This window comes from Neophocaena asiaeorientalis, unplaced genomic scaffold (genome assembly GCF_003031525.2).
Source record: "Neophocaena asiaeorientalis asiaeorientalis breed wild unplaced genomic scaffold, Neophocaena_asiaeorientalis_V1.1 scaffold962, whole genome shotgun sequence".
NCBI classification, from domain to species: Eukaryota; Metazoa; Chordata; class Mammalia; order Artiodactyla; family Phocoenidae; genus Neophocaena; species Neophocaena asiaeorientalis.
Window position 1 is genome coordinate 564653 of NW_020174277.1, and position 8783 is coordinate 573435.

General features: G+C 40.9%; 1 protein-coding gene and 1 pseudogene across 1 annotated transcript in view; both read left to right on the forward strand.

Annotated features, from left to right (window-relative positions):
- The first annotated feature begins 939 nt into the window (after nucleotides 1–939).
- Nucleotides 940–8783, forward strand: part of LOC112406843 (max dimerization protein 1-like) — a 10704-nt pseudogene continuing 2860 nt past the window's right edge.
- The window catches only part of LOC112406855 (glutathione S-transferase A2), a 17730-nt gene continuing 15678 nt past the window's right edge, over nucleotides 6732–8783 (forward strand). Inside the window, exon 1 of the mRNA XM_024755871.1 lies at nucleotides 6732–6836. The gene's annotated coding sequence lies outside the window, so the exon portion shown is untranslated. The remainder of the gene's footprint in view (nucleotides 6837–8783) is intronic.

Sequence of the window (8783 nt, forward strand, 5' to 3'; positions counted from 1 at the left end):
TGAAATCATAAAAATTCACTATTTCTGCTTTCCAGTTTGAAGAGATATTTATGGAAACTCCAGGAGACTTGGATAAGTTAAGAAATGGTAAGACCAAGAAACTAAATTCCTCTGATGGGAGGATCTAGTACAAGTCATAAGTTGACGTTTGAACCCCAGCAATGCCATGTGTGTGCATGGTGGGAGTGGGGTCAGTGGAGAGGGAGAAGCATGGTTAAAGGTAAGGGGTAGGGCTTCTTGAGCAGGTCTTGCAGCTCACTCAGGACTAGGAGGGGCTGGAACTCTGAGTATTTGCTAAAGGAGCCCGCCCTGGTGCCCTGTGAATGCCCTCTCTGTGCACTCCCTGCCTTTCTGCACCGTGAGTGACTGTATCAGTTCAGGATGCCACACAGCCCTCCCACCCAAGGAAAAAAATGCATTAGAAAGAAGAGGGGAGAAACAGGCCCAGCAGTTGCCTTCAATTCTTTTCTCTGGCAAGTTTGACAAGGTAACATCCTAGCAGTATTGCGGAATTGGTGAGCAGGGAAAGGGTCCTCCACATAGAAATCTCTCAAAACCTGCCTTATATGATGTGAGACTTACTTGAGAACTTCCCATTTGAAATGGCAACCTACTGCAGCTTCTTCCAACTTCTTTCTAAAATATCCATGAAGACAAATTGACACAGAATTAAAAGGGACCTCCCATGTAGCTGAATGGGAAATAAAAAGAGAGATGAAATAATAAGTTCAAAAGTAAAAGGCAGATTGATAGGCAAAAGAAGGACTATAGCAAGCTAAAACCAAATGCCATCCTGCTTAAGCGGTCCAGATCATTTTAGTGTTTCATTTTATATCTGCAGTTATTTCAACATTTTTTCATCCTCGAAGGGTATAATTCATCAAATACTTCACTCTATTTCTTTCAAAAGAAGGGAGTTTGATGTTCCAGCAAGTGCCCATGGTTGGAACTGATGGGATGAAGCTGGTGCAGACCAGAGCCATTCTCAGCTACATTGCCACCAAATACGACCTCTATGGGAAAGACATGAAAGAGAGAGCCCTGTACGGTACTTTTCCTGTTCTTTCATCAATGATTAATAGGAACGATCTAGGTCCTTCTCTGAGTGATCAGGGTGTGCTCACACGGATCATGACCGACAGCAGTATAGACCTTAGTGGGTATAACTGAGTACAGCAGAGACCTATGAGATGAGGGAAGAGTGGAACTTGGAGTGGAACCAAGAGCTTATGAAAGAGGATGTGGTCCACGGATATAGTACAGTGACAGAGGTTTCCAAACACAGGTGAACTATAAAGCCAGGAGGATGCTGGAACCATGACTCCAGGAGCTCAGGCTGGACACTCACCAACAGCTAGAGACAAGGGACAAAGTGTCTGAGTGTCTAGAGGATAAAGAATGGAAAGGGAAGGATCTAAAGGAATTGATTCTTAAGTTTCAGAAATTTTAGTATAATGACCAGGAACCTAATTTATCAGTCCTTTATATGGACTGACCACTTGACAGAGTAAACAAAGGCTGGTCCTCTAGATGCCAGGATTATCTGGAACATTTTACTGTAAGTCTGAAGCAGCCAGATTTATTCAATACAGGCATATTTGAGGGAAATTTGTTCTCTGTTGTGATGGGGCCACATGACTGATACTAAAATCATGTAATGAACTGTGAACAGTTACTCAGAAAGTCAAACATATAGTTACCATATGACTCAGCAATTCCACTTCTAAGTATATACCCAGGAGAGTCAAAAATACATCCACACTAAAACTTGTACACAAAAGTGCACAGCAATGTTGATCATAATATTCAAAAAGTGGAAGCAAACAAAATGTCCAACAACTGATGAACTGATGAACAAAGGGTGGTACATCCATACAAGGAATATTTTTAGCCATGAACAAGAGTAAAGTACCAATACATGTGACAACATGAATGAACTTTGAAAAGTACTAAATGAAAAACACCGGACACAAAAGGCCACATACTGTATGATTCCAAATGTATGAAATGTCCAGATGCTCAAATCCATAGAAATAGAAAGTAGTTGAGTGGTTACCTGGGGCTGGAATGTGGAGGAATTGGAGAGTGACTGTCAAGGGTACTGGATTTCCTTTTGGATAAAATGATAAAAATAATGTTCTGGAATTAGAATGTGGTGATGGTTTCAGAATGATAGTACAATTTAAAGGATGAAAATGATATCATGTGAATATATTTCAATAAAGTCTTACTTTAAAAAACTCCTATAGGAAGCCCTGTATGGAACAAAAACAAAAAATCACCCGGAATATACATTGTTGAAACTGTGTGAAGAATTGCACTATTTCACGATATATTTTGTTTTTTTTAAAGATTTACTTATTACTTATTTATTTATTTTATTTTTGGCTGCATCAGGTCTTAGCTGTGCCACATAGGATCTTACGTTGTGATGTGCAGGTTTTCTCTCTCTAGTTGTGGCGCACAGGTTCCAGAGTGGTGCGCTCTGTAGTTTGTGGTATGCAGGCTCTCTAGTTGTGGCGCTAGGGCTTAGTTGCCCCTCCACATGCGGGATCTTAGTTCCCTGACCACGGATCAAACCGCGCCCTCTGCATTGTGAGGCGGATTCTTTACCACTGAACCACCAGGGAAGTCTCCTCACGATATATTTTGGGTGGAGTCTTGAGAAATGCAAACAAGGCCGGAGCCAGGCAACCGTATGTGGAGACGGTTGTGGAGTCATGTTCTGTGGGAAATAGTTGGAGGAACTACTGATATTGGGCATCTAAATGGTCCTGGTGGTGTAACAGGATGGGACAGGGAGAGGGATGTGACTGGGACCGTGGTGCCAGGACTCTCTCTGGACATGACTGAGGTGGTACTAACACATCACACTGTGTACAGAACACACCACAACAGACATGGCAAACCCCATGTGTGGTCTCAGTGGTTACCTGTAGTGATTCACCCATTTCCCTCTTGTCTCTGACTCTGGATGGGTCACTGGTGTGCTTCGTCCCTATATTTGATTTGTGTATAACCAAAATATTAGACATATGTCTACCTTAATGGCTTTGTTCTAGAATGAAATGTTAAAATTAGTAAAACTCATAACTGAATGACTGACATAGAAAAATGCACCCAGTGGAGGAGAATTACTTTTATCACCTCCTGATGTCCCACTCTTATCCATTCTCAAACTATAAAATCTAAGGCAGGAGACATTTGACAATTTGGTCATTTTGTTTTTCAGGATTGATATGTATTCAGAAGGTGTGACAGATTTGGGTGAGATGATCACGCTTTTGCCAGTGAACGCACCTGATCAAAAGGATGTCAAGATGACGCTGACCCGAGAAAGAACAACAAACCGTTACCTCCCTGCATTTGAAAAAGTAAGTGGACTGTTTAGTGTTTTGGGCACTGAGATCAGAGGACCAAGAAAAATAGTGCCTGGCATCGCAGGGACATTGACCTTCACCTCTGTGAGTATTTCTGAATACTAATGTAACATCCTGATTCTCAAGGTATTTTATAAAAATCGACTATGAGGAAGAATTGTACCAGTTTTACCCAAGTTGTAATTTTTCAGCAAAATTTTGATTTACTTAGACCCAGTCTGGAATTCTCTACTTGATTGAATTTCGTGGTTGTACTTAGAGCTTGGGCTGAGAGCCACACTGGAGCCTGGAGTACATGGATCCCGCAGAGCACAGTGCAGGGCCTTTGATCCAAGAGGAGCACAATGACAGCAACACATCAGAAAATATTCTGGTAGCACGTGTAGGGGGACATGAGACCAGCTGCCCTTCAGAAGAATGTGGTACTGTTTCGGGGATGAATGAGATGTTTCTAAACAGAGATGGGGGCAGTGGGGCGGGGAGGAAGAGACAGAGGAAAAGCTGTTCAGGAAAAAATAATCTACAAATTTTGAGGACATGGCTCTCAGAATTTTGAAGAAAGTCATACAAAACCAAGGAAATGATGTTCCATCATTATACCTAGTATATATCTTAGTTAATGTTTCTCTTTGAAGGTAAGAGGAGAACAGTTCAAGATCAAAACTACCTGAAATCATGTGAAACAAAAATCATGAACCAAAAAAAAATGACTTAAAGAGATTCAGGAGACTTACATATAAATAAAAAGATTAACAACAACACCCACATCTTTATAAAGCATAGGGACATTCTTTCATTTATTCAGCAAATGCTAATTCATCGCTTGCATGTCCAGCCATGATATTCAAGGAGTGAAGAATTTAACAGTAATCACAAAGCACACCCTCCTGGCCCTCGTGGTGCTGAGTGCTTATGGAACTTTCACACGATGATAAGCTCTTCAGTGATTGCAGTTTGAGTACAACTATACTTTGAAAACAAAGGGCCCCATGACAACATAAGTAAAAATTATATATTACAAAATACGTTTATTGTTTGTTTGTTCGTTTTTTTGGCTGTACTGCGCGGCTTGCAGGATCTTAGTTCCCCAACCAGGGATCGAACCCGTGCCCCCTGCAGTGGAAGCATGGAGTCCTAACCACTGAACTACCAGGGAATTCCCTATTACAGAATACGTTTTGATGTTATTATATCCTTTTCCAAATAATTATCCATTTGTCCATACTTCTATATGTATACATAAGCTGAAAGTGTATTTGCTAAAATTTTATTATCTTTAGTCGGTGGTGCTGTGTGTGTTTTTTCTCTTTGTACTTTATGATTTCCAGATTGGTGGAATATTTTAATAAATATCACATTTCCCTAACATATTATTATAAAAAGTTTCATACATGCAGAAAAGTTTAAAGATGTATAAAATGAACTCATATGAACCCACCACGTGGATACCAAAAAGCTTTGTTTTCCATTATCATATGTCATGATCTCTCCATTCTTGTTCTGTCAGTCAAACGTATTATTTTGGATAGATTTCAAAGTGACTTTAAGTCATCAGGGAAGTTCATTCCCAGACATTACAGCATGTGGATCATGCCATGCTGCAAGTTAGGGGTGCAAGCATGGAGCGCAAGTTAGGAGTCAGGGAGATGGGAGTTCAAGTTGATCCAGGTTTATTTCAGGTCCCAGAGAGAGAGACCAGGAAACCAGGAAGCAGAAAAGAGGAGAATCGTAGACTCTGAAATGGTTTTCTCAGGGTTGAAGAAGACTGTCAAGAAGTTGGAGTCACCGCCCAAGGGAGAAAGATGAGAGAGGTATGAAGGGCCATGTCATGAATCCCAGGGCTGCACACTTTAGGGTGTGGGGCAACAGAAACACTGTGCAGACGGTGCTAACCCCTTGGCTCAGGGGAAGAAGCAAGTAAGGCAGCCAGAGTGAGGTGGGCCCAGGACAAGGAAATGGTGGCCGGGCTTCCACAGAGGATGAGGAGGGAACACCAGGGACCCACTTGACCCGTCTTACTGATTCAGGGGGAGCAGAAGACTTCTTTATTGAGAAGCCTCTTCAATGAAAAGTCCAAGTAGTCCCCGCTCGCCACAACTAGAGAAAGCCCGCCTGCAGCAACGAAGACCCAACACAGCCAAAAAAAAAAAAAAATGTTACGTTTATGGCAACACTATTTAAAATAGCGAAGACATGGTAGCAACCTAAAGGTCCATCAACAGATGAATGGATAAAGAAGAAGATGTGGTACATATACACAACAGAATATTACTCAGCCATAAAAATGAACAAGATGAGGCCATTTGTAGAGACATGGATGGACCTATAGACTGTCATACAGAGTGAAGTAGGTCAGAAAGAGAAAAACAAATATGATATATTAACGCATATATGTGGAATCTAGAAAAATGGTACAGATGAACCTGTTTGCAAGGCAGAAATAGAGAGACACAGATGTAGAGAACAAACTTATGGACACCAAAGAGGGGAAAGGGAAGGTGGGATGAATTGGGAGATTGGGATTGACATATATACACTAATATATATAAAATAGGTAACTAATGAGAGCTTGCTGCAGAGCACAGGGAATTCCACTTCGCTGCACAGTAGAAAGTAACACAACATTGTAAAACATCTATACCCCAATAAAAAAATAATAATAAAATAAATTATGTAAAAAAAAATGAAATAATGCCATTTGCAGCAACGTGGATGGACCCAGAGATTATCATATTAAGTGAAGTAAGTCAGACAGAGAAAGACAGATGCCATATGATAATATATTGCTTTTATGTGGAATCTATTTACAAAACAGAAATAGACCCACAGACCTAGAAAAAAAAAAAAAAACTTATGGTTACCAAAGGGGAAATGTTGGGGAGGGATAAATCAGGAGTTTGGGAGTAACATATACACACTACTATATATAAAATAGATAACCAACAAGGATGTGCTGTATAACACAGGGAACTCTTCTCAATATTTTGTAGTAATTTATAAGGGAAAAGAATCTGAGAAAGAATATATATATGTATATATATGTAAATATGTATGATTGAATCACTTTGCTGTACACCTGAAACCAATACAACATTGTAAATTAACTTCAATTAAAAAAGAAAAAAAGTTTAAAAAAAAACTGAAGGAAAAAAAAGCCATACTTCAATACTCACTGGCAGAAAGGGTCCAATCAATCTGAAATTTTGTATTTAATTTTTAATTGCCGACCTTGAAAAGATATTAACCAGTTGTAGCACGATAAGGGAATGACTCATCATTTTTCTTTTTTTAAATCTAGCATGGAACCAGTGGCCCTGAATGCTGTGGGAGGCGCTTTTCCCTAACCCGACTCTCCCTGCTTCAGAGAGGAGTTCAGTCAACTGTAACAACAGCTTATAAACACATGTGGACTTGGCTTTGAGGTGCTGAGGCAAGTGGGAGACAGACTTTCGTAAGGTACGTACTGATTTTATACATCTGTATAGTGTGCTCATAGCACAAGAAAAACTGTTTTATACTCACATTGTGCCTTCTTGCTGTGCTTAGGGGACAATTTTAGTCCATTGCTGTTGGATACATCGTTACAGAAATGTAAAAATGAAGAATTTAGAAACCTAGGCATGAGAATTTAGATCTGAGAAAAATTAATGATATGAGGAGAAAAAAGAATGATAGCATTTTAGACAATCGGAGAATATGACCAGTGTGTGAGAGAGTGTAGGTGTTTATGCTGGGGTAACTTTCTCTGTAGAAGTAGTCAGTTCACAACAAGTGCAAATTGTGATGCTGTAATACTGTGTAGGCTGTGAAAAATCAAAATTAAGATTCATTAAAATGGGAATAAGTCTGAATGTCAACAGAAAATTAGAGTGGGCTGTGGCAATTCCCCTTCTCTCTCTGGGATTTAAGCAACTCATGGCAAACCTCCAAATTAAGTCTTGATGGGAAAACTAGATAATACGGGAGCAGAGAATTAGCTTTTAAAAAATATAGAAATCCACCTGGCTAGAAGGTACAAGTCATTCAAATTGGAATGTAGGCGTGAACAATGCACTGTTATAAGTATTAATGTTGGGGGGAAAAAACAAAGGCCTTAGACAGGAGAGGTTCAGTGAGATCCCGTGAAAGTCCTAGAGCTGTCCAGGGCAGGATGAATTCACGGGAGAATTATAGTATCTGAGACTGAAAAGAGAAGATATGGATACAGCAATGACGAGAAGCACTTTGCAAGATGCTACAGACAGCAGCATTTGGATCCCATGACACGTGGGGTAGAGTCATTAACTTGGAGCCTGAGATGCAGTGGAGCTGGGGCCACCTGGGCAGGTGGGCAGCAACCTCTGCTTTCTCAGCCTGCAGCCGTTCCCCTTGCTCTGCCCTGCTTGGCTAAGAGAATCATGGTTCTTGGGTAGAACCAATAAAGTGAAGTCACTGATGGGCCCTTTATGCGCTGTCAGTTGTCTACAAACCTGTTTTTCTGACTAGATTTAAACCCCTTTAGGGCAGCCACCACATCAGGCTCCTATCGTGTTCCCCAGCAGCCATCATTTCTTAGCACAGGAAACTGACCAATGAGTCTTAGTTGAGGAAGTTTGAAGGAAACTTGTTAAGAGAAGGAAATATGTTTACACGTCAACCAGAAACAAGGTGTTCAAGAAGGATCAGTGAAACGTCTGCATTTCCAGGGAAGAAACAGGAGGTAGGAGACAAGGGATCTTTTCCATCAAGTGTTGACAGTGAGACCCTGAGCTCCTGCTCTAAAAAGCAGTGGGTGGAACCCACTGCCACGGCTGGAACCCATGCAAAGGGGCTGGGGGACCAGCAGATTCCGGAGTTGTCCAGATCAGGGAGTGAGTGGGGCTGGGGCCAGGCCTGAGGGGAAAGGCAGGTAGGGTGCATGGTTCAGGGGCAGAACCAGGGGTTAGCTGCAGTCCTGGGGTTTCGAAAGGCTGTGTTCAGCGCTGTGCCAGACTGCATTGAATCGTCGCCAGAAACTTCCTGCATTCCGGGTTAACTAATCAGTGAACATCACTCATCTTTCACACAAGCCAAATAAAAAGGGAGCCATTGTATAACTAGGCTGAAAAAAGTCTGGATATGTATAAAATCTCATTCCTACTGGAGCTATGGGTCAAGAGGTGGGTAGGTAGATAGATAGATAGATGTAGATAGACAGATAGTTACAGACAGAAGAAAGAAGACGCGTGGGCTATCCGGTGTGCTCAGAGACTCGCCTGTCTCTCAGGAAATGAGAGCAGGAGGGAAATTGGATTTCCTGGTCCCTATTATGAATTTTTTATACCTTATCTAGTTTTCTCAACCATCCTCACTAATAGATATAACTATATATATATAACTATATATATATATATATATTTTTTTTTTTTTTTTTTTTTGCCTTAC